Source organism: Physeter macrocephalus, chromosome 13 (assembly GCF_002837175.3).
Source record: "Physeter macrocephalus isolate SW-GA chromosome 13, ASM283717v5, whole genome shotgun sequence".
Taxonomy (NCBI): Eukaryota; Metazoa; Chordata; class Mammalia; order Artiodactyla; family Physeteridae; genus Physeter; species Physeter macrocephalus.
Window position 1 is genome coordinate 74,522,982 of NC_041226.1, and position 26,451 is coordinate 74,549,432.

Here is a 26,451-nt window from a genome sequence, read left to right on the forward strand (position 1 = left end):
ATCTTGTGTTTCGTGTAGTCTAACAATCCTGGAATTCAATAGTACTTATTGAAAAAGAACTCTATGCTTAGCATTTTATATATTAGATAGGAATTTAAAGGAAGGAATAATTTATTATTATAATATATATTACCATAAATTATAAGATTTCATACATATTAAATTATATATCAAGTAATAATTTCAATTATTTTACTAAAAATGTGTCTACTCTATGTGTTCTCTCAAACAATTTTCATGTTTAGGAAATGTTCAAGATAAAAGCTATTTAGCACAGATATGGAAAAAGTGTCAAAGCACTCACACAATTATTTTCCTCTTGAAAATGCAGTTTTAATTTTGTAGTCTAGAGAATGTTGGTTGTTATGATTTTTCTCCAAACATTTTCTTCCATCCATTTAGTTTACACCATTGCAACATTATTAATAAAAATTTTTAGGTATTTTATGCCTTCAACCCAGAACCTGTGGTTTCATCTTTTTTTTTTTTAAATGGATGCAAACTTCCTGGCTGTCTTATTCTTTCTAACGTATGTCGTATGTCGTTTCCTTGAATGGAGCTCTACCTTCACCATTTTTTTTAAGATTTAGGGAACTGATTAGATGAAATTTTTATATCTAAATACTAGGTTATCTGAGGTAACTCACTATTTCCTCTTACAAAATTATGTTACTGGATCTCAATTTCAAATCTTGATCTTATATTTCATTTAACCCCACTGTCAAAGCTAAGGAAATATTGAGAATTTATGACTTTTTTCTCAATTTCCCATTTTTAGCACCCTCAGGATATTTTAATGGATTTTTGTGAATATCTAATTGGAATCCTTATCTCTATCTCTCTTTGTCCAATACATCCTTAATCCTATATCTATAATATTATTTTTCATCCCATTTGAATGTCACCCCAAATCTCATCAAACACACAGAGACGTACCCTAACCCTTTGATGTTTGTTCTGTCTCTATAAGCAGAGATGTTCAAATTGTCCTTCTTGGAGCTCTGAGATAAAAGAGGAGTTAAGAAGTTATGGGATTCTGATCACTTTATTGCTGCTTCCAAAAAGTAGCCCTGATGGGTTTCCAGGTATGATTTTTAGAGGTATGGTACAATTTCACAACACCCAATTACTGTAGGGAAAAGTAGAAATCTGAATACTATGCATATCTAAAATGAAGTCCAAACACATAGTTCATTATGTAAGGCCGTCTGCAGTCTTCTCCTGCCTTCTACTTCACTCTGCTCTGCAACTCTTTCTATCCAAAACAAACTAACTCTATGAAAATCGTATATTTAACTCCATTTCCCAAATCCCAGAAACATCTCTACATTCTCCTTTCCTTTGTTTAATTCTTATAATACTAGTATTATTTAAATTCTGTCTCCTTTCGTGAACACTCAAGCAACTCCACTCAAGCAACATGGAATTCCTGCATCTCCTTATTATTGCTACTGTCTATTTTTTATTTAATAACATTGCTATTATATATGGTATTGTTTTTATCGTTTAGTACACTGTAGAGCATCTCAAGTAATTTATTTCCAAGTCTCGTGGTGGAGTGACACAACATTTTGTACCCCATTGCTTATCATGTTACCTTTACCAGAGCAGGGAAGGGATAGATGGGAGTGGTTCATGATGAAGAATATTCTAGAATAATGGTATATAAGGGGAAAAGAAAAAAAACTTCAGCGAATAGATTTTTATTGATTTTTAGTTGTGGCTCTTCATTGACTTACGATGAGGTTACACTCCAGTAAGCCAATTGTAAGTTGAGAATATTGTTAAGTCAAAAATGCCATTTAATATCCCTTACTTACTGAACAAATATGGCTTAGCCTCTCCTACCTTACACGTGCTCAGAACATTTATATTAGCCTACACTTAGGCAAAATCATCTAGCACAAAGCCTATTTTGTAATGAAGTTTGACTATCTCAAATAATTTATTGAATACTGCTCTGCAAGTGAAAAACGTAGTGGTTGTCTATGCACAGAAAGAAGGGTTGTAAGTGTATTGGCTCTCCGCCCTCCAGATCACTGCCACTGCCCATCATCACCAGAGACCATCATCAGACCACATATCACTAGCTCAGGAAAAGATCAATATTCAAATTTGAACTATGGTTTCTACTGAATGCGTTTTGCTTTCTCACCATCTATAAAGTCGAAAAATCATATGTCGAACCAATATAAGTTGGAAAGTCTCTGCAGAAGTGCTTTCAGAACATGAATTTAATCAAACTAGAAGTCCTCCCCCAGCAAGAATTAACAGTCATAATTTAGTAAAGCAAGAAACACACCAAACTCAAGTTTTATTTTATTTTATTTTTAATTTTATTATTTTTTTTGGCTGCATGGCATGTGGGATCTTAGTCCCCTGACCAGGGACTGAACCCACACCCCCTGCATTGGAAGTGTGGAGTTTTATCCACTGGACCACCAGGGAAGTCCTCAAGTATGTTTTAAAACTATTTATTTATAGTACCTCCTCATAGAAACTCTCCAGAGCTCCATTGGCTGTCCCCTGCAGTGGGCTCCTATAGCACCTGTGTATAAATCCACCAAAAAATTCTATCACTCTGTATCAAAATTCACTTGTTTACTGACCCTGGGCTCCTTCAGAAGGAAATCTGACTATCACCTAATGGGTTCCCATCACCTAATACAGTGGCAGAGGACATGGTATATAAATATTTGCTAAATGGATGCATAACCATGCCTTAAACGGGATTTTTAAACTGGTAGTTTTTGTGTTTACATTATACAAATTATAAAGCACCTCTATCCCCAAGGAAATGAAAACCCCTAAAATAAATCAGCAAATGCAGCCTTTCTAGGTTTTGTTTACATTAAATAATTTTCATGTTTTCTCTATACTATATCAATAGTGTGGATATAGTGTAGAGTAATTACACAATTATTGTGCTAATGAATTAATAATTTTTACAAATTATTTTTAAAAACATGCATTAATTTGGGACGCTATAATCTGATAATTTCACTTTTCCTTTTTGTATTTCCTTGTATAGCATGTTAATATTTTAAATATTAAATATAAACCAAATTGCTGTAGGTTTTCTCTCAAATGGATTTTTAATAATGTTACTAACATTTGCCATTATTAGAGATTTAAGTCACACCAGACTATTTCTATTACAGTGCAATGAATATCTCTATTTGGTATATGCTTCCTGTTACCTCATAAATTATTTAGGATACTTGATGAAATATTATAAACATTTTGTACTCATTGGAATAGTTGCTTTACCAAAGGGTTAAACAACTTTTTTTACCAATAATGAAGAAATGTGCGTGTATATATGTATATAAATATATATAGTTAAAATTGGATGTGTGAATTTTTACTTATTATTTTTTTTCTATTTACTATACGTTTTCAAAGTGCATCTTCAAACAATTATATTAAGACTGAGCTGTTTGGTGGTAAAGATAGGTCTCATTGTAATTTTGTAATCATTTGCTCCCAACAACAAGGGTCAACAAACATTTATGGAAATTACATGAACTGAGTTAACCAGTTCATGTCATTTTTGAAAGCAACTTAAAAAGACTTCAGTATAACTTTGGACTCACATGCTTTGGGGCTTTTTGGTGTCTCATATTCGGTGTTCAGCTTTTTCTTGGCATGCAAATGTTTGTAATCAATATTGTTGACAGTTTTCTCCACACAGTGGATAGAGGTAATGTGTTCTTGATGGCCAAGCTGAAACTGTCAACGCTTTGTGGCAATATGTGAGCAAGTGGCAGCTTTGAAATAATGTTCCCTGGAGAAAACAAAAGGTTTTCCTGCTTTTAGTTTCTGTGAGCATCTTGGTTTATTCTAGGCTGTTATCTCAGAAACTGAGAACCAGTATGTCTTGGTCTGAGAGCTTGCCCTCCAGTGGGCGCCATGTTTGTCCTTCACAATGAAATATCCGATTAGATCTCAAGTGGTGTACCAAAGGCACTGAGTCTATGAATCAAAAGCATAATGTATCAGACTAATTTGCTGAAACTTGAATTTAAAGATTACACTAAATAAGCTATGGAACTCTTAACCAAAACTAGTGAAAAAAATAATAACAAAGGAATGAAGCTAGTAAATTAAATCAAACAAGTATCAAGTCAATTTATGTTCTGAAATAAAACTATATTTTATGAGAACATTGGAATAACATAATTTTCATGTTTTCAAAGGATGATTTTCTTACATAATATGGACTGCTAGTTTTGAATTGAGGAATTGAAGAATTCTGTTTGATTATGATTTTTGATCATATATTTCAAACTTTATTTATTGATAAAACAGTATTTTGTTCTTTTTACCATTTGAGTGTTATTGAATTAAGCAACATTTTCCTCCACACATTCTTCCATTTTTCCAGAAATAGGAGCACGAGTGGGCTGGGATCCCGGGGGAAAGGATGGTGGGAATGGCTTGGGAGAGGATGCCCTCAAGAAACTTCTTTCATAAGAGGGAAGAGATATGGGAACATATGTATATGTATAACCGATTCACTTTGTTGTAAAGCAGAAACTAACACAGCATTGTAAAGCAATTATACTCCAATAAAGATGTTAAAAAAAAAGAAAAGAAACTTCTTTCATAGTTTCCTTTTAAAATTTAAGGTTTTGTGTAATTAATCTATTACAAAAGTAAATTATATATGCATATCAACAAAAATCAATGCAACAATTAGTCACATCCATAGAAAAGCCTTCTGTTCAAATAGACCCTTCATTATACAGATTAAAGTTTTTCCTACCCTCTGCTGGAGAAATGGGTAAGAGAACCTTTTCTGAATATGTATTTACAGGTAGAGAAATTAAACACTACCATATGTTAAAACCACTTTTGATGGCCTTCTTGCTGGCTTAGCCTGTGCTATATTTGCTGCCCCTATTTAATGAGCCAGCAGGAACTCAGACACTTAGAGTGATAGAACCATAGGCAGATTTGCTCGGTTGCTGTAAAAAGTACCACAAACTGGGTGGCTTAAACAACAGAAACTTATTCTCTCACAGATTTAAAAGCCAGAAATCAGAGATACATATGTTGGCAGAGTTGGAAAGTTCCTTGTGAGGTCTGTGAGGGGGACTCTGGTCCCTGACACTCTTTTAGGTTCTGGTGGTTTGCAGGCAGCCTTTGGCATCCCTTGGCTTCTGCTGCATCACTGTGATCTCTGCCCTCATCTTCACATGGCTTTCTCCCTGCGTGCGTGACTGCCTCCGGATCTCTCCTTTTGTAAGGACACCAATTATACTGGATTAGTAGGTCCATCCTACTCTGGTGTGACCTCATCTTAACTAATTACATCTCCAAGACCCTATTTCTAACTGGTCAGATTCTGAGGTGTAGGGGTGAGGACGTCAACATATAAATGTGTGTGGGGGGGTGCAATTCAATCCGTAACAGGGACAATTTCCATAACTCAGAGATTAAGTAGTCAGAGCTAGAGGAATTTAGCCTGTCATCCAAAGTTTCAGATTTAAAGTGGTACTGCCTACATTAGAACTTATGGCATTTACTCTTTCCAAGAAAGCAGGTGACCCTCACAGTTAAACAATGGGCACCACAGCCATCTGCCTTTTCACTAAAAGCAGCTCAGTGGCTGAATGATTAAATAAAAATAAAATTTGTTTATTTTGAAAATAGCTTGAAAATAGAGGTGAATAGGTAATGTTGGGATTGTTTTCTTCAACATTTTCCTGGGAGAGAATGCATTAAAATTGACATTGTAAGTTACGATGGGAATTACGACCTAAAACCTATAATGCTCACTTCAAAATTTTCCTTTCAACTACCTTAGCAAAACCACCTTTTCTTCATCTCTCCTTCCCTTCTTCTCCATTTATTTTTAAGGTGTATTTATTTTTCATTCTTTTGACAGATATCTCTCACAAATCTGTCCTTTAACAATTCTTCTTCAAGCTGCTTTTATTCCTTAGATTCTGAATATTATCCCCCAGTCCGCAAAAGATGGTGGAGATGCAATGAGAAGTAGAGTTACAATCAATGTCAAAATACGGGTCTGCAATGTATGCTTCTGTGGAGTCATTAATTTTAAATTATTATGCATTCACCCTTATCTTTTGGAAATTAAGTCAATTACATTTATCAACTATTTTGAGAATCTACTATGTGAAAACAGTAAAATATTTGTAAAGCAAACTTAGAGTTCTCCTGTTATTCCTGAGTAAGTCATTGCTTCTCCATGGTCTTATACTTGAGCAATATACATGCTATTAATAATGTCTATTTTCAAAAATAACTTTGCTGAATAGTGTCTGCATAATGCTGGTTCACCAGATGAAAATGGATGTTCTGTGTTGAATGAGCTCTTAGAGGCACTCTTTGACCTAAAACTATCCTATAATCTTCCTCAATAAATGCTATATAGATGAAGAGAATTAATTATGGGGGTATAATATTGAGTCCATTAATTGTTAATTTTGTCTTATACCTAATTTTATATAATACACTTGGAAATGTTTTCAAGAAAATCTGCAGGATGGAAACTAGCAATGCTTTGAAGAAAATTTAGAAGTGCAATATGTGTACTTGAGATTTAAAATGCATATACGGGCATTGAATTTATTTTAGAGAGGAAAAATTTAGCAGCCAATAATTATTGCTACAATTGGATAATTGTGCAGGCAATTGAGTGATTCCAGTTGCAGTTGGACACTTTCCACTTATCTCTGAGTTGTAATTAACCAATTTTCTGTATAATTATTTGTACCTGGGCTTTTAGGCTCTTAAATTATCCTACTTCATGCTTCAAAAACATGTTTCCACGTTTATCATTTCTTATTGGGAAGACCACTGAATTCCCTGAATATTAAGGCAATTCCATCAAAGAGAGTTCCATTAAGGTTAGTTACTTCGGACTGGAAACGGAATCCCGCAGCAGTTTAAAGCTGTTCATACACACATAAAATTGGTTTAAATGCGTTGACTAAACTGAAAAATTAACTTCATCAAACAACAAGCCATTTCAGTCAAAACAATTTCTTGACAGAATTGACATCTTGACCAATTATTTAGCTGAACTGATAGTTTGTTTTATTTAATTTTCCTGTCAATTTACTGAAAATTCTCTGAGAGTCCGTTACAGCCAAAATGTGCTTATAGGTAAATAAAATAAATTACAAATATATGGTACAACATTATGCTATGTAAATACATAAATGATATAACACAACATTTAAATATGGTGAAATATCTAAATATTTAACCAGTTGCATTTTTCACAGTAAAATATTCTATAGATGCTTACGTGATTTTATGTGTTAAATGCCTTTATCGCCGAGTTACTGTGTGTGATAATTTGATTATACTTGTGTGCATATGCCATGTGTTCATTTTCTAGACAAGCATTCTATCTTATTTACCCAAATATCCCAAGTGAGTCACAGACTTCCCAGCACATATTAGGTGCTTAATAAATGTTTGTTGATAATCACTCTACAAAACAGAGACAAATAACATATCTTATTTGCCCTCACTTCAAAAATACACTGTTTTTGTTTCATTTGTTTGTCTCTTTTTAACTAGAAGTATGACTTTTAAGAGCAGAACAGATCTGCAAATAATTAGTAGTAGGGCATCAAATGATCCCAGGTCCCAGATATAATAGTGTTAATCAGTGTTTTGAGCCTACGTTCACCTTGAGGGGTAAAGTGTGTGTTAGAGTAGGCAGACTTTAGATTGTCCCAGGGAGGGGATGCTTGTGGCCTTCTCCCATTGTTCTTAGCCCACTCTCCAGTGCTTCACGTTGGTGAACACCATCCAGAAACCGGCTGACCAGCGAACCTGAGCAGTGAATACTAAGGGGGTCAGAGTGCTAAAGTGTAAAAGGAAGCAGAGGAAACACTAGAAACCAATCTGAGATTTAAACAGAAAATAGACAGCAGACTTACTATTATGACCTCAGGTAACCTAGATTTTTCTCCTGGATTTATCAACTTTGGCCACCACAGCTCCCTCCCGCTGTGACACAATAGGCCAGGAGCCAATTCACTGCCTCCTTTCCCCATCAACCCTTCACATTTTGTTGATTCTTCTATTATATTTTTTCTCCCTCTAGAGCTGCCTTTAATACCTTAAAGTTAAACGTGTACCTATTTATCTTGATTTAACAGTTTTAGATAGGACAAATTTACTTTGGTCCATGAAAGGTAAAGAAATAATAACGTTTACTGTCATCCCCCCTTTATTCCACTCTACAAAACTTAGATACCTTTTATTTTGTGATGATACCGTTTTACATGTGAACAATCACCCAGTTATGCAATAACTTTAATGATGTTGATGATTTAATAAGATGAAAATCAAACTCACAGCATACATGACTTTGATAATTTACCACAATTTCTCGTAGCACCAAGTACTGTAGGTAGAACAGTATGGAAAGAAATTGTAATCCCAAGTCACTTAAAAACCAGTATTCAAATATATTTCCAAGTATCAAAGGGGCTGGGGTCTTCTGTTGTTTTTTTCCGTTTATTTTTGTTTTTTCCAGATTACACGTTATTTTGGTAGGCTAGAATAAAGGTCCACCATCAGTGTTCTGATCCCTGGAACCTGTGACTCTTGTCTTTTATGGAATAAGGGACTTTTCATATGTGATTAAGTTAAGGATCTCGAGGTGGAGAGATTGTCCTGCATTACCTGCAGCAGCTCAGGTGGGGTTCTCCTAAGAGATAGGAAAGAATGTGATGGGGCTCAGGGCTGTCCACCCCAGAATGTGCCACTTTGGCATGTGTATTGTTTCCAGAGGAAGACAAGCAAGGACCAGCAGACTCCGTAAGGGCTTTTTATCTTCCTCTTAACTGTCTAGAATAATTTAGATAAAGGGTCTGTACCAAGAAAGAGCTAATACCAAAAATAACTCTTTATATTAGGAAGATATCTGCATGGTATGGCAAACATTTGTTTATTAAACATCCGCTTTTCTCATCTTCCTTAGACTTGTCTTCCTTACTTTTGAGACCCCAGATCCCTATCCTCGTCTCCTTAGCTCAGGATGGCATATACACCTCAATTACCTGACTGCTGGGGAGCCTCTCATATCTTTGTGGGGCTCCCATTCATATGAAATTGAATTTGTTTTTCTGTCCTATGTCAATTTAATTATTAGACCAGCCAAAAAAGTGCAGAAGGAAGAGAAAAACTTTTCTTCTCCAAGCAAGGACAAAGGCAACAGGAGAAGACAATAGAAGGATAGAAGCAGAGATTGCAGTGAAGCAGTTAGGAACCAGTTGAATGCCGCAGCCTCTAGAAGCTGGAAGAGGAGTGGGTATATCAATTCTAAGGAATATTCATATGGAATATGTTTCAAAAAGAACAACAGAAATTCTAATGTTTCATCCATCACTTGATTTTAATAAATAAGGTAATAAGGCAATAACATGGGTTGCCTATAAATCCAAGCCTTGCAGATGATCCATTTTAAGTTACGGAAGAATCTGAAATTGTAAGCGATTCTTAAAATCTAATTACAACCTGAACGTGGCTGCAACTCTAGAGATGAGTTAGAGTTTTCAAGGAAATGCTTGTTATTATCTGGTTCCTACAAGTCTCCCCCAACATTAGTGTTAAAGTGGATTAGAGGGAAGGGGAGGGGAGGGGGAGGGGAGGGGAGAAATAAAAGTAAGATCTGCCCAACAAGTATTCCATTATGTGATTTTGTTCATCTCCCTTTTTGGATTCTCAATACAAGACTTACTATGGATATTAGTTATTCATATATATTGTACTTCTTATATTCTAATCTCTCTGAATGTTTCATTTGTTTTTAAGTGCAAAAGCACATTTTCAAATGGTTTAATGTTAGCTTTGTCTATATTATTGAAATAAAATCTGACTGAAAAAATTGTTGGATATTTATCCATGTAGAATCTTGATAGGACCAATAAAGGCTGGCATTGATTGTTATATTAATAAAATCAAAGACCACCCAAAATGAACTTGAACATAAGACAAACGACTTGATTTTGAACCAACCCTTTTATTGGTCTAAAGCAAGAGGACATGGGGAAAAAAAATGGTTTGCTGTGTAAATGTCCTCTTATTGCTCTTTTTTTTTTTTTTTTTTTTTTTTTTTTTTTTGCGGTATGCGGGCCTCTCACTGCCGTGGCCTCTCCCGTTGCGGAGCACAGGCTCCGGACGCGCAGGCCCAGCGGCCATGGCTCACGGGCCCAGCCGCTCCGCGGCATGCGGGATCCTCCCGGACCGGGGCACGAACCCATATCCCCTGCACCGGCAGGCAGACGCCCAACCACTGTGCCACCAGGGAAGCCCCTCTTATTGCTCTTTTGACAAAGGAATGTATTTATACATAACAAACATACAGAAAAATACTTCCAAAATGATTTACTATATAAAATAAATATACATTGTTTCTATGATTCTACATAGATAGTAAAAACTTCAGTTGGCAGACTTTTCAGAATGCTAAAAATCTGTTGGATACCACATTTTATATTATGACTTATTTTCCTAAAATGTAAACTTATATCATGTTAAGTTGACTATTGTGACACAATTCTCTATCATATTTTCATGAACTCTAAGTCTTATAATATAAACACTTGACATTTAATGAAGATGTTATTGTGTTCCTGTAAGAGTATAAGAATAATAGTATATTTTGGGTTGATGGACAGCTGGAAGACAAAACTCTAACTGACAGGGATAAGGTCACTTGTCATAAAATTGTATTTGCTGTCTGAAAATTGATATGTAACCAGTGAATAAGTAAAACCACTTAAAACTTTAGATGTGTGGTGGAGATATTGACCTTTTCTTCTACCTGATTTTATATATATATATATATATATATATATATATATATACACAACTGTCAAGTTAATTCCTGTTTTCTTTAACCTTGTACACTGTTTGAAAAAGCAATTTCTACCATTATAATTGATATGTTTTTTATTCTCTTGCTATAAGTGCATTTTAATTTTCAGTTCTAATATTTGAGATATTAAGTAAACTTCATTAAAGCAAAGACATGTTAATCTGTAAAAGATTCCTGAAAAAGAAGTGTACCTTTAATTATGGACGAAAGATACATTTAGAAATCTTCATTTCTTTTGAAGTCATGAAAGGCAAGATATTCGTAATAGAGTAAATCTTTTTAAAATAGAGGTAATAAAAATATAGATTAAAAAGTAGATTGGGGCTTCCCTGGTGGCGCAGTGGTTGAGATTCCGCCTGCCGATGCAGGGGACACGGGTTCGTGCCCCGGTCTGGGAAGATCCCACGTGCCGCGGAGCGGCTGGGCCCGTGAGCCGTGGCCGCTGAGCCTGCGCGTCCGGAGCCTGTGCTCCGCAACGGGAGAGGCCACAAGAGTGAGAGGCCCGCGTACCACAAAAACAAACAAACAAACAAAAAAGTAGATTGAAAATCAGTATATGCAGAGTGATACAGTTTTTCAATAATAGCATCTAAGGATATGAAATTTTGAAACAAATGATGCTTACAATGGTTACATGAGTTGTAATATCATCTGTTAATTTTTTTCACTTTTTAGTATGTGTCCTAAGTTTTCTGTGGTGAACAAGTGTGTTTGAAATTGTAAAAGAACAGGCTAGTACAAATTTTAACCAGCCTTTTTAAAAATTATAAACTGTGTTGTTGATTTTTTTATTGAAGTATAGTTAAGTTACAATGTCATGTTTGTTTCAGGTGTACAGCACAGTGATTCGGCTATATATATATTATATATATATAGTATATATATGTAACTACTTTATATGTAAAAATTTTCAGATTCTTTTCCCTTATAGGTTATTACAAAATATTGAGTAGAGTTCCTTGTGCTCTACAGTAGGTCCTTGTTGGTTATCTATTTTATATCTAGTATTGTGTATCTGTTAATCCCCTCCTCCTAATTTATCTCTCCCTCCACTTACCCTTTAGTAACCATAAGTTTGTTTTCTATGTCTTTGGGTCTATTTCTGTTGTGTAAATAATTTCTCAGGACTAATACTGTAAATTGTCTTTCATTTATCTACATCTCTTTGAGTTCTTTATTGGACATGGTTAAGCTAATTGAGATGGGAATTGGAAATTCCCGGTTGGTATCTTAAGTCAGTTATATTTTGGGTAGCTTTAGATGCTTCTTGCGTATACAGATTGGGTTAAAGCCAAAGAAATCTTTTTCCAAATTGTCAATGCCTTTCCATTTCTTTAGTATTTTTACAGCCATTTTTAGGAATATAGAGAATAAGCGTTTATTGTGGAAAATTTTTAAATAGATATTTTTAAAAGTATAAAATACAAAGAATAAAGGCAGCCATGATCTCACTATTTATTGGTAACTACTGTTAATAATCCCTTGAACTTCCTCTTTTATTATGAATATATTATTGAAAAACAAAGTGGAATTATGAGGACAGGGATTTCTTTTTCTATTTTATTTCCTTATATATCTCTAGCACCTAGAACTACACTTGACACACAATAGGTAGCCAGCAAATTTGTTGAATTAATGAAATGAAGTTTTGTATATGCCTCATTTCCCTCATGTTACATTCTAAAGGGCCTCCGCATATCTTTAAATATTCTTTACAATCATTATTTTTAAGGGAACAGTCTCTTCTCCACTCATCAATTCTACCTGCCAAGGAATCCATTATCAATGATTTAGTGTGTTTCTCAATTACCATGTTTTCAGAGGCAAATAACACACTCCAGTGTAAGATGTCCAAAGCCATAAAGTCAGTTTATTGGTTCACGTATGTGAAAAGTCAAGTGCCATGGACACCTTGGGGCCTGGTTTGGTCAGTGCTCTCACTCTTCTTCTGCATGATTTTCCCAACTTCACTCTTCATCATGTGTGGACTTCAGGCTGACCCCCTTCACAACAGCAAAAAGAGCAATGTCCAGGTGTCCCTGCATGACGACTTCCAGAGCAGGAGAGAGCCTCCCCAGCCATCAGAAATGATCTCCATCTCTACTTTCAGAGTGGAGAGACCTTGGCTTCACATGACTTAACTATGAAAGTTTAGAAAGCTGCCTCCCTAGACGGGGGTTTACTCTTTGTTCCAGGAATTTCTTGCCCAGGAAGATAACTCTATAACTACTCAATAATGCCATTGATGACAGATTACTCAATGGCTCCCTTTCAAGATATTGTTTTGTTCATTTGGGCTACCAGCCTATTTCTTGGGACACTTGATGACTTAATTGAGCAAAGGATGCACTAATCAAAACATTGCTTTTTGTCCAGGCTTGTTTCAAGGTCCTCACCTCACTCTGTGCACTAATGTTGAACTAATATTTCATGCACTTTGCTCCGTCCTGCTCAGATCCCTTGACTGAAAGGCCTGATTTAAGCCACTCAAACTCAGAACATGAAATCCTATTCTGACTTTTCTATTCTGATACTACTAAGACTCCATCAAGGTGATACTGTAATTGGTCTTGTAGGAATGAACCAGGCTTTCATTAGCAATAGATAATATAGTGGTCTTTTGGAAAATCAGTACCTGGCAATTTTGATTAAACCATGGCCAAGGATTCAATGCAGAGATTGGTCTACCCTTCTGTGCAGACCTAAATTTACCACTCTGTCAAGGAGCATAGGATTAATCTCAACAACCACAACACTTACTTTATTTTCTTAAAATTCTCAATCACATCACAGTTATACCTCCAATCTTATAGTGCAATCTAGGTGAAGGTTGAAAAGAAAACATCTGTGTGCTAGAACAAATCTAGATGAACATTTTTAGAAATTATATTAAAAAAAAAACAAACTAAGGAAAGAACGTCAAACCTAAATGCATTTGACTGAAATGTTTTTCTAACTCATGTTAAAAAGATTCCAGAGTGTTTAAATCAAATACTATATTGGTTGATTGATTTATACTCATGCAGCAAAATATTGCTTTGAAAAAAGTTTTCCAATACTATCTTCTTCAAACTGGGAACTCATATGTTTGCCAAAAAATAAATTGCATTCTATCCTTGAATGCATTGAATCTATTTGACATATAAAATGCATTAGGTTTGAGAAGAGACCAACCTTAGCAGAGTATTTTCACTCATCCTTGCAGTTTAAGCTGGTGAACATATGACCTACTATATAATCCATGGTTTTAGAATTGCTGTGAAATGTGTTATAAAACAACAAATAAACCTTATTATTTATATATCCAAATGTGATAGCATTTTTAATTCATTTTGAATCATGTAGAATTTTTTCCTCAATGCTACTGCATATTTTATTGCTATACCCATATAACCATTGTATTGCTATATTTCAAAAGTGTAAAATAACTAAAAATGTTGAAATTTCTGTATATCTTCTGTATATACTCTTTTCTTGGACACACCTTTAGAACATATCTATTTCTTCCTGTGTTCATGATGGATTGATCACATTCTTTTGGTCTTCTCTTTGCCCTTCAAAATGGAAGACAAAACGTGCCATTGCTGAAATTATTGGGATAACATTCAGTTTAAAAGTAGGCATTTATTTAAAATCCACCATCTTCTGGGGATAGTGTTGTATCTCTGGGGAAAGACCCAGCCCCTGCCCTCAATGAACTCACGTTAACATTTGGAAGCAAAAATCTGAGAATGTTTTAACGTGAGATAAGTGACAAAGAAATGTATAGGTTGCCTTTTTGGAAGATAGAAAAGGTGTTTAATCTAAAAGAAAAGTAAAATATTAAAATATGGAAGCAGAAAAAAATTTTAGACACTCTCCCACTGAACTCCTGTAATATTATAGTTGAATAAAGAAAGACCAAATAAAGTGAAGGTTTTGCCTGAGATGAGAAAATTAGTTCATGGGACATAAGGAGTAGTGGAAAAAATACAGGTTTCATTGATCCTAGCCTTTGACTTTTATATTAAATTTTATTCTTGGGTGGACCTGTTAGGTTAAATCCTTTATAAATCTTTGCCTTCAGGCTTCACAATTGTCTTCTACAAACATTTAATTTATGAGGATGCCATGTATGTCCTTTGACCACAGGTTGCTATGAAGAGAGCTCAACACACCTGATTCTTAAGTGGAGTTCATTCATGTCATTCCCAGAAGGAACATTAAAACAGAAAGAATCACAAAGCTTCAAAGAATTCATGTCTGTCCCTTTAGAGTGGGATACCTTGTTTATATATGGAAGTGGGAAGAACTCATGTTTAAATGAGGGTGAATATATTAACAAATCACTAACTATTATGGCCTCTTTCTCATTAGGTGCAAAAATATCTAAAAAGCGCAACCTGAAGCAATATTCAGCAAAGTTAATCTTTATCAGGTATCCTATTATCTAGTGCAAAATATCATTAGTTTTAATATAATTTTTTTGGCTATTCTGTCAAAAGAATTATGTTTAATAGTGAGAGGACCTGCTTAGATTTGAAGTTTTATGCATCATCAAATAAACTTTATATATGCATTACAGATGAGAAATGAGACTATTAAAAATGTTTAAAGACAAACATTACAAAAATTTTTTTTAAAATTATGCCAAGACTGTGTATTAAAAATCTTCCTAAAACAGAATTTTCACTAATAAAAATTTGTGGAATTTCCTTAATTCTGAAAGTCTAAGTCAGTTAAAGAAAATGTACATTTACAAATGATCACAAATAGCACACTGTATTATGGAAAAATATTGTAAGGTAAGAATTATAATTTGTACATTTAATATGAACAACTTCTTTCTGAATACTATACATATTTAAGCATTTTCATAGTTGTAAATATATATATATATTTGTTACAAATAGTAAAAGTGTGTGTTTTTCTGTATGTGTAAGTATAAACACACACACACAAACATGAATACAGGCACAAATGCACACACATTTAGGAGGTATACATTTTCTGCATATGATCACTCAGCAAATCTACAAAATATGGCATAACATAGATTCAGTTGGAATACAAATTAAATATCAGATCTAGTGAATTATTCACACTGCAACAAAACAAAATTAAAACTCAACTTGATAATTATACAATAATTCTGTTTTGTGTTAACTTTTTAATTCATCATTTAGTACAAAATTTTTCCCTTTGTCAATTTCCCCAGGTGCCAAAATTATATTAAAAATGACTGAGATACATGAGTATCCTGATAAGAATCACATATAATTGGAAACTTATTGACTGCATAATAATCAGGATTATTTGTTTAACAAAGATATATTGAGTCCTAACCATGTGATAGGCAGGGATCTAGCACTGGATGCATATTAGTAAATACAACAGTTTATTTGTCTAAAGGAGCTGATATTACATTATTAGTCCCATTAAGTGGTTACCATGGGGGAAAGTGTTAAATAGATGGCAGCATTTCAGGAACTGTAAACTAGAAGTTCTTATGATGAAGCCCAGACCTGGGCTTCAAAGATCACGTAGCCCTGAGTTGATTATAATTTTTCATGTAATCCTGAGTTGCCCTGAGTAAGCCCTCAGTTGATTACATGAAAAAATACATATATATGGTTAACTGATGAAAGAAATAACTCAGGTGATGCTGGAGACTCTGCTTTTTTTGGTCAGTTGTACCTAATTTTCCTGGAAGAGAGTCTACAAATGGAAGAGCATCATAGCTGAAGCAGAATTGTTCACAGGGAGTAAAGAAAAGGAGACTACAATTTAAAAGTAAATGTACTACTAAAATAAATTGTATTATAGATTTTCAAGATACTATCATGTTGAAAAAACTAGGTATAGGGTACATGGGATCTCTCTGGATTAATTCTAACAACTGTATGTAAATATATAATGATCTCAAAATAAACAGCTTAAAAAAATTAGTAGGACATCTGGTTTCCAGTTCTGCATATAAGAAACTTGTAACTTGCCATTTCATCCTAACAAGTAAAGACTGAACAGACTGAAAAATCAGCAACTGTTCTTGGATCCTTAAGAGAACTGAGGGCACAGAGCAAACCTTGGCTCCTAAGATTAGAGAGACAGATAGGCAAATTCAGGGAGCCAAGGCTTACCTGAGCAAATACTCATAGGCTGAAACTGCCATGGGAACCAGTGCTGGGGTAGAAAAACTTGAATTGTAATTGATGAATTGCTGGAGGCTCAGCATGTACAAGTCTGAGAGTTAAAAACTCCAGAGGGACCAGTCATAGGTGGACCTCCATAATATTGGGAATTTTACCTCCAGGAGCTCAAGCCAGTTCTCACATTAAAAATCAGAGAAAAATCCCCTCTGGATTTTAGCAGGCGAAGGGGAAAAGGAAAGATTTCAAAATAAACCGGAGCACTCTGTTCTACCTAAGAAGATCTGCCCTCAGGGGAAACTGCTTAACCGGATCCTCACCTTCTGGGGTATTCAACATCATACTAGAAGGTCTAGCTAATGCAACAAGACAAGAAAAAAATAAAAGTATACAGACTGATAAAGAAGAAATAGAACTGTCTTTGTTCCCAAATGACATGATCATCTATGTCAAAAAATCCTAAAGAACTGACCAAAAAACTCCTGGAACTAATAAATAATTATAGCAAGTTTTCAAGATACAAGGTTAATATACAAAAGTCATTTGCTTTCCTACGTAACAGTAAGAACAAGTAGAAATTGAAGTTAAAGCACAATACCATTTATATTAGTAACCCCCCAAATAAATACCTATGCATAAATCTAACAAAGAATGTGCAAGGTCTATTTTCGGAAAACTACAAAATTCTAAGGAATAAAATCAAAAAAGAATTAAATAAACGGAGAGATATTCCATATTGCTGCATTAGGAAGACACAATTTTGTCACGATGTCAGTTCTTCCCAAGTTAATCAATAGATTCAATGCAATCCCAGTCAGAACCTCAGCAGGTCATTTTATGGATATTGACAAACTGATTCTAAAGTTCATATGGAGAGGCAAAAGACCCAGAATAACCAACACAACATTAAAGGAGAAGAAAGTTGGAGTGCTGATGTTACACAACTTCAAGACTTACTATAAAGATACAATAATTAAGACAGTACGGTTCTAGTAAAAGAACAGGCAAATAGATTAATGGAATAGAATTGTGATCCCAGAAATAGATCCACATAAATATAGTCAATTGATCTTCGACAAAGGAGAAAGGTAACATATTGGAGTAAAGACAGTTCTTTCAACAAATGATGCTGGAACAACTGGACATCCACAAACAAAGAAATGAATCTAGACACAGATCTTATACTCTTCTCAAAAAAATTAACTCAAAATAGATCATAAATGTAAAATACAAAACTATAAGACTCCTAGAAGATAATTTAGGAGTCAACCTAGATAACCTTGACTATGGTGATCACTTTTTAGATATAATGACAAATGAATGATCAATGAAAGATATAACTGATAAGCTGGACTTCCTTAAAATTAAAAATTTCTGTTCTGTGAAAGACAATGCCAAAAGAATGAGGAGATAAGCCCCTGACAGGGGAAAATATTTGCAAAGACATATCGGATACAGTACTCTCATTTCAAATACACAAAGCAGTCTTAAAACTTAACAACAACAAAAGCCTGATTGGAAAATAGGCTAAATTCTTAACAGATACCTCATCAAAGAATATATATAGGTGGCAAATGGTGTATGAAAGATGCTCCACATTACATGTCATGAGGGAATGAAAATAAAACAACAATTAGATGCCACTGAAGACCTAGTAGAATGGCCAAAATTTGGAACAGTGACAACACAAAATGCTGACAAGAATATGGAGCAACAGGAATTTTCATTCTTTTCTCATGGGAATGCCAAATGGTATAGTCACTGGAAAAAAGACTATTTGGAGGTTTCTTACAAAACTAAACATATTCTTACCCTATGATCCAGCAACCATACTCCTTGATATCTATTCAAAGGAGATGAAAATATGTCCACACAAAAACGTGCACACCAATTTTATAGCAGCTTTATTCATAACTGCCAAAACTTGGAGACAACCAAGATGTCCTTCAGTTGGTGAATGGATAAATAAACTGTGATACATCCAGACAATGGAATATTACTGAATGTTAAAAAAGAAATGAACTATAATGCCATAAAAAGACATGGAGGACATACTACTAAGTAAAACAAGCCAGTTTGAAAAATCTATATTGTAGGATTCTAACTAGATGACATTCTGGAAAAGGCAAAATTATGGTGACAATTAAAATATCAGTGATTGCCAGGGTTTGCAGGACAAGAGGAGTGATGAATAGGCAGAGCACAGAGCAATTTTAGAACAGTGCAAATATTCGCTATACTATGATGATGGATAGGTGTATTATACATGTGTCCAAGCCCACAGAATGTACAACACTAAGAGTGTACCTAATGTAAACTGTGGACTTTGGGTGATTAGGATGTGTCAATGTAGGTTACTCAGCTGGAACAAAGGTTGATAGTGGGTAGTCAGTGCATGTGTGGGGCAGGGAGTATTTGGAAAATCTCTGTATCTCCCTTTAAATTTTTCTGTGAACCTAAGACTACTCAGAGAAAGTTCTCTTTTATTAATTCTCCAATACCAATTCTTAAAAGATGAAAAAGAAAGGAAAAATATATATACATATGGGTAAAAGAAAACACTCTGCATCTGGTATGATCAGTAGAAAATAGAGTCTATCACAGATCATTCCTCCCAGAGAACCAAGTCCACATACCAAAATTGGACTCATTGGCTTGTTTGTGCTTAAGTTCATTGATTCCTTGACGACCCTCATCAGTACCTCCTTTTCCCTTCCATTCATACTGCCTGGAGAGTGCAGTTAACAGGAGGCACGGTTGAAAAACTGGAGTGAAAAAAGAAGACAATTCAGGAATGTCTGCCCTTCTCTTCTTGCTTTAGGTGTCAACTCACAGGTCTGTGGTCAGGTCCACCATGACACCATTTTCCATCTTCCACTTGGGACGGTAGCTTCTGACTTCGAGGAACATCACCTGTTCCATTTGTTTAGTAGCACCTTAGAACAGTTGGTAAACCTGGTATTGCTTCACATGCCCATGGTGGCTCTTGATTTTTGCTTTCTTATAGAACCCTAATGGATAGAACAGAGCAGCAAAGATGAACCAACTGAAGAAAAGCCTTAGTGAGAGAGGAATCTTAAGCAAGTATACTTGGGAATGTGCCCAGAAGCCAAATATGACTGGTTTTCCAAAAGGAGCCTTTTCTTTGTTGTACATTCCCACAATGCCCTATATTGTAGATTTGATTGTATCTGTCTTGCATTGTTCATATTGCCTTTCCCCCAGACTACCTTAAGATCTTTTACCATATTTTTTCTCTTCTGCATATAGCAAAGTGACTGTATATTAAAGGTTATCAATAAATAATTTTTGAAAAAAAGTCAATATATTTTAAACTTCCTAGAACTTAAACCTCTTAATAAAATTTTTTATGGAAATAAAAATTTTATAAGGCAAATTATTTAAATGCTCTATGGGTCTCCTAACTGATAGTCTGTATAAATGAACTACTAGCTCTATAAACTAAATTTATATAAATCATGATTTTTGCCTAAAAACTTAATAACATTTTATATAAAATAATGTCTTTTGTTCTAAATTTATTTAACTTATTTCTTCAAGGCATTAAGCATTGCATTAAGACATAAGTAGAGAATATGGCTCAGCTATAAGTAATCAAAATTCTGGTTCTTAACTCTTAGTTTGTTCTTTTTATATGATTTTCTCAATCAACTATCTAATATTTTCCAAATCATCTGACACTGTCATAAAGAAGAGGATAACTGTTTTCATATTTTATTTTATTTTCCTACCAATAGCCAGCTAATAATAAAGTTGAATTCTGGAAATCTCCTTTATATCTCAATGGGATTGTTTGACACATGAGTTTATGATACCTGTAAATAAAATTTACCTAAACTTACTAGGGAAATAAAACATGAAAGAACCTTGAATAATACCCTAAGCCTAAAAATATGAAAGATTACATTTCTAGAAAATAGTCTTCCTGGGCTTCTTCAGATTTACTGCATATGTTACCAACTGGCTAAATACTGTTAATTAGTATAAAAGAATCATTAAACATAATCAGAAGAGACTTTTGATATTGGTATTGAGAAAGGAAATATTTTGGATTAGACTTTTTTACTCATTATTTACATTGTTTCGAGTCAATTATTCAGATGAGTGCTTAACCTTGCATAGATTTTTCAGTAAACTCCTGAGACAGTAAATTTCAACTGCATCGGCAGGCGGACGCGCAACCACTGCGCCACCAGGGAAGCCCCAGAAGAGACTTTTGATATTGGTATTGAGAAAGGAAATATTTTGGATTAGACTTTTTTACTCATTATTTACATTGTTTCGAGTCAATTATTCAGATGAGTGCTTAACCTTGCATAGATTTTTCAGTAAACTCCTGAGACAGTAAATTTCAAGGTATTCCTTTTTATCACTTTTAAATTCCATCACATCATAAAAATATGAAATTGGAAATGGGATAGATCAGAGTTTGTCTTACATGGCCCTCCAAATTGGCTTCATTACTACTCAATACAAGTCTCTTTTAATGGAAGATGTGAAAACAAGCAACAGTATTTGTTTTTACTGAGTTGAAAAGTAATTATTCTTATTTATTTTAAAATTCATCCAAAGTTTCATTTGTGAAGAACTTCCATAAATGGCATCTGTTAATCATTTCAGAGCTAAATATGACAGTGAAGGCAGAGAGGAAGAATTTCAGGGGAAATTAATTTTGTTTGGATTCTTTGGCAAGGAGATGATTAGAAAGAAAAGCCTAGCTGGAACAATGATTAAAAAGCAACACTTCATATTAAAGGGCTTTAGTAGAGAGTTGGAAAATTTCTCGAAAGGTTTAAGTTTAAGGTTAAAATAAAAAAACAAACATTTAAAAAATGTGATAGGAGGGAGATTTCCATAATTTAAAATTGTATTGAAAATATGGGCACATTTTTCCCCTTGGCATGAAAATTCAGACACAGTTTTAGCTGCCTGCCTGTTGAATGCTTGGCCTTCCCAAGGCAATCCATTATGTGTAATGAGCAAGCAATGGCAAATAGTAACTATCATTACCAGGTGGTTATTTGCAATGCAAATTTTAAACCCTAACTCATAGATGGTTGGCTCTGGCAGTTGCCAAACAGCTGGGTTTTGAACCCTTAACCCATAGGATAGTCAAACTATAATTCCACAAGAATTTCTCCAAACATATTAATTTTTTCCCAGTGTCATTCAACATGATTATCAATGGCACCTAGTAATCCAATGTGGTGTTAGAGACACCATAAAATTGAATTAGACAGGCATGGTTCTTCTTCCTTGGAAAATACTTTCCCAATAAAAAAATAGCATATGCAAAATTAATGAGAATATTCATTAAATATATTTACTATTTATAAATGTAATTTTGTCTTTATTTGTCATACAAATGTCCCACAATTACTTTTTCTCTGGCATTTAGCACTATATTTCTAATAAAATTACCCACAAACATTACCAATGACCTACCGACCAACATATTCTTTTTCCTCATTAGCCCTCATCCTTGTGGATCAATCTGCATGTACTACTATTGACCATCCCTTCTTTCTTAAACTGTTTTCCTCCCTAGTTTCTATGATACTGATTTTTTTCTAATATCTGAAATTTTGACTGTATGTTCCCTATGGCAATGTTTTCTTCTCCACCTCTTAGACATTTTTCCCTAGGATATCCTTTGACCCCCTTATCTAAACTAATTTGTTCAGCACTCCTTTCCATTCCTGAAATTTTAAATAAAACCAGTGTAGGTGAATAACAAATATTTAGCTCCAGCTCTTAGTCTCTCTCAAGCTCCAAGGTCTATCTTTCCTCAACTTAAATCAATTTGGGTCAAAGTAAAACGTGTTGTTTTCTCCAGACCTATCCAATATCTTCCAGATTACCCCCTTTCTATCTTAGCAACAACACTTGGTCAGTTAAGCCAGGAATGAGTTTTTAGAGGACCCTTTCCTTCATTTATTTGTCACCTAGCCTATCGTTTTATTTTCAAAAATCCTTCTCCCAGCATTCGGTGCCCTGTCACACTACCTTCTGCATTGTCCTGGGCTGCTCAATATGCCTCTATAACTCTCCTCCGTTCAGTCTTTTTTTTATTTTTCCTAAATATTTTTAAAATTTATTTATTTTATTTATTTATTTTTGGCTGTGTTGGGTCTTCGTTGCTGTGTGCAGGCTTTCTCTAGTTGTGGTGAGTGGGGGCTACTCTTCATTTAGTGCGTGTGCTTTTCATTGCGGTGGCTTCTCTTGTTGCGGAGCATGGGCTATAAGTGCACGGGTTTAAGAAGTTGTGGCGCATGGGCTCAGTAGTTGTGGCTCACGGACTTAGTTGCTCTGAGCATGTGGGATCTTCCCGGACCAGGGCTCGAACCCATGTTCCCCGCATTGGCAGGCTGATTCTTAACCACTGTGCCACCAGAGGAGTCCCTCTCCATTCAGTCTTGATTTGACAACATTTTTACCATCTTACTTCTTCCATAATGTCATGTTCATGCTCCAAGAGGATTTAACTCTTCCTTCCTTATTAGGTCTATTGCATGTTTCTAACTATCTGTCAAAGTAATCAACAGTTTTAGCTGTCATAGCAGTTTATGAATATGTATGTATATATGTATGTGTATATGCATTATGTATAAATGTATGTATGTGTGTATACATATATTTTTTTTCCTTTAGTAGATCATAAACTTCTTAAAGCTGAGTCCACATTCTAATATTTATATATCCTGCATGGTATAAATACATTGAAAAAAAAAGGCATTGGCAAGGTAAAAATTGAGTGTATCAGAAGAAAAGGATTGAAATGGAAAGAAGGATGACAAAGTAAATGGAAATGTAGGAAAGCAAATGCACAGTATTTTTAATAGTTAAGTTCTTATGAATTTAGAGAAGACTGTCTTCCTGTATCAGCATGAATTAAGAATTTACACAGCATAATATTTTCATCAACAATTGATACCTAAGGTCAACAAGACTTTGACTTACTAGGAAAACACAATGTAATTAGGAACTCTGATGCATCTTTTTTAGAGACAAACTTGGAAGCTGTAACCACAGACAATTATAGTACCATGATTATGAGCTTGGGATTTGATGCCACTCTGAGATTAAAATTCCAGCATTGCCACTTCATTGTTTTGTCACCTTGAAAAAGTTGCTTGGAAACTTAAACTTTAATTATCTCGTATATTATGTGGGAATAATAATAGCAGACCTTTAGATATATATTGTTTGCTTGTTTTGACATACATTATTTATCACAACTATAGCATAAAGTAGGCACTCAGTGAATTGTGGTAGTTATTAGATTGCTGAAAGACTAGCTCTCCTCTAACACTGATCAAAGCAAATCATGTCCCTCCTATGCTTTACTAGAATCAAACATTCACTTTTTCCCACAAAACTGTAAACTTGTAGTGGTAGAAAGTATGTCATTTTTGTTCACCCAGAACAAAGCATAGAACCTGGTATACAGTTAGTGGTAGAGTTCCAGAAAGAATTTTTGGATGCACATTATAAATAAACAAATACTATGTAAATATATAATAGAACTTATCAATAATAAATGAATATATAAGTATATATAAATATTAACTATATTAATGACTCATCCAGTCACTCAGGTTTGTCCATTTTTCTTCTTAATGTTCTTCTAGAAAAAATAAGATAGACATCATAGCACACAATAATTCAATTTCTCCATACTGTATTCACAAAATGAGTGCCAAGAAATACTTCAGCAGCCAGCATAGAATGGTCCCAAATTCCAATTTTTAAATTGCCCATATTTGTTTTTTCACCATTTCGCCTAAATTTCAATTATCATGTGATAGCCAGACCAACCATTAAGATGTTCTTGAATGGGATGTTCAATTGGCACTCCAGCATTTAAATGAATGTTACTGCAGGCCAATTCATCTTTTTAGATACATTATAAAGAGAGGAGAGGCACAAAATTAAAATCACGTTTGATCAGGTGAACTAAACCAATGTTTAAGAGTAGTCTTTAAAGTCAGTGATGCTTGTATGGCATCCCTGCTCTATGCTGGTTTCTGAAGACAATGGTCTTAGAGTTCTGAAACGGAACTATGAAGGAACTTCCTTTTCAATGATTCCCTACTTCCCCCAACATGTTTTCAGGTGTTAAAGTACCCCTCCATCTTCCAACATGTATTTATGTCTGTTTTTAAAAGTCACCTCTTCATCTAGAGCTTAAAACCAAATGTGTGGGTACTATGAATATTTGTGAAATCTCTTAGTTTTTAAAAATATAAGGTATAAAATATTTTTATTACAAAATAATGAAATTGTGGGGATTTTCATATCTGGTACCTAATAAATGAACACATTGTATCTTGGTCTATTTGTAATGGCACTTTTGGAAAAATATTTATTTTTTAATGTTATGAAGAATTAGTTTAGTGTGAGATATTAAAGGAAATTATGTTACCTAAGTAAATGCCATAGAAATATCAGTTGATATTTTAATTGATTTCCATCTACTGTCATTTAAAAATAACTGTGCTTCTTACAAAGACCTCTATGTCTGAATACACAATCATTTAATGTTGCATTGGTACAATTTAATTGTGATCTAAATAGAATATTCTGGTATGGACCACACCTCTCTTTTTTCTTTTCTTTATTTTTCATTTTTTTCTTTTTTATTCTTTTCTTTTTTCTTTCCTTTCCTTTTCTTTATTTCTCTTAAAAAACGTTGTTTTCAAACTTTTCCAATTTACAGTATTAAAAAATGCAACTTTTATACACAAAAGAGATTAAATATTTGTAATTGGTTAAAATTAGCAAATATCACCCTTAAGATGGGCATATTTTATGCTGAGCACTACCAATGGGAACTCACATCAGCCTTACTCATTATTTTCTAGTTACTGATTTTCAGCTTTCTAAGATAAACTTATTTCATTTTGTTCCATAAATCACTTCCATCCAAATGAGATGTAGAAAACACCCTGAACCTCACTATGGAAGACATCACCAACTCAAGGCATCTTAATTTTCCTGCAAAGAGATGTCTGTTCTCTCTTCCCAATGTCTCTTGAATGCAAGCCAATGGGAGTTTTGAAGAAGGAATATTCGAAAATATAACAGCACTCATAGGGCTAACAAAATTAGAAGAAATAGAAAACATTAAACATTCTGATCCAAATATAAAACTCCCTAACACCATATACAAAAATAAACTCAAAATGGATTAAAGAACTAAATTTAAGGCCAGACACCATCAAACTCTTAGAGGAAAACATAGGCAGAACACTCCATGACATAAATCACAGCAAGATCCTTTTTGACCCACCTCATAGAGAAATGGAAACAAAAACAAAAATAAACAAATGGGACCCAATGAAACTTAACAGCTTTTGCACAGCAAAGGAAACCATAAACAAGATGAAAAGACAACCCTCAGAATGGGAGAAAATATTTGCAAATGCA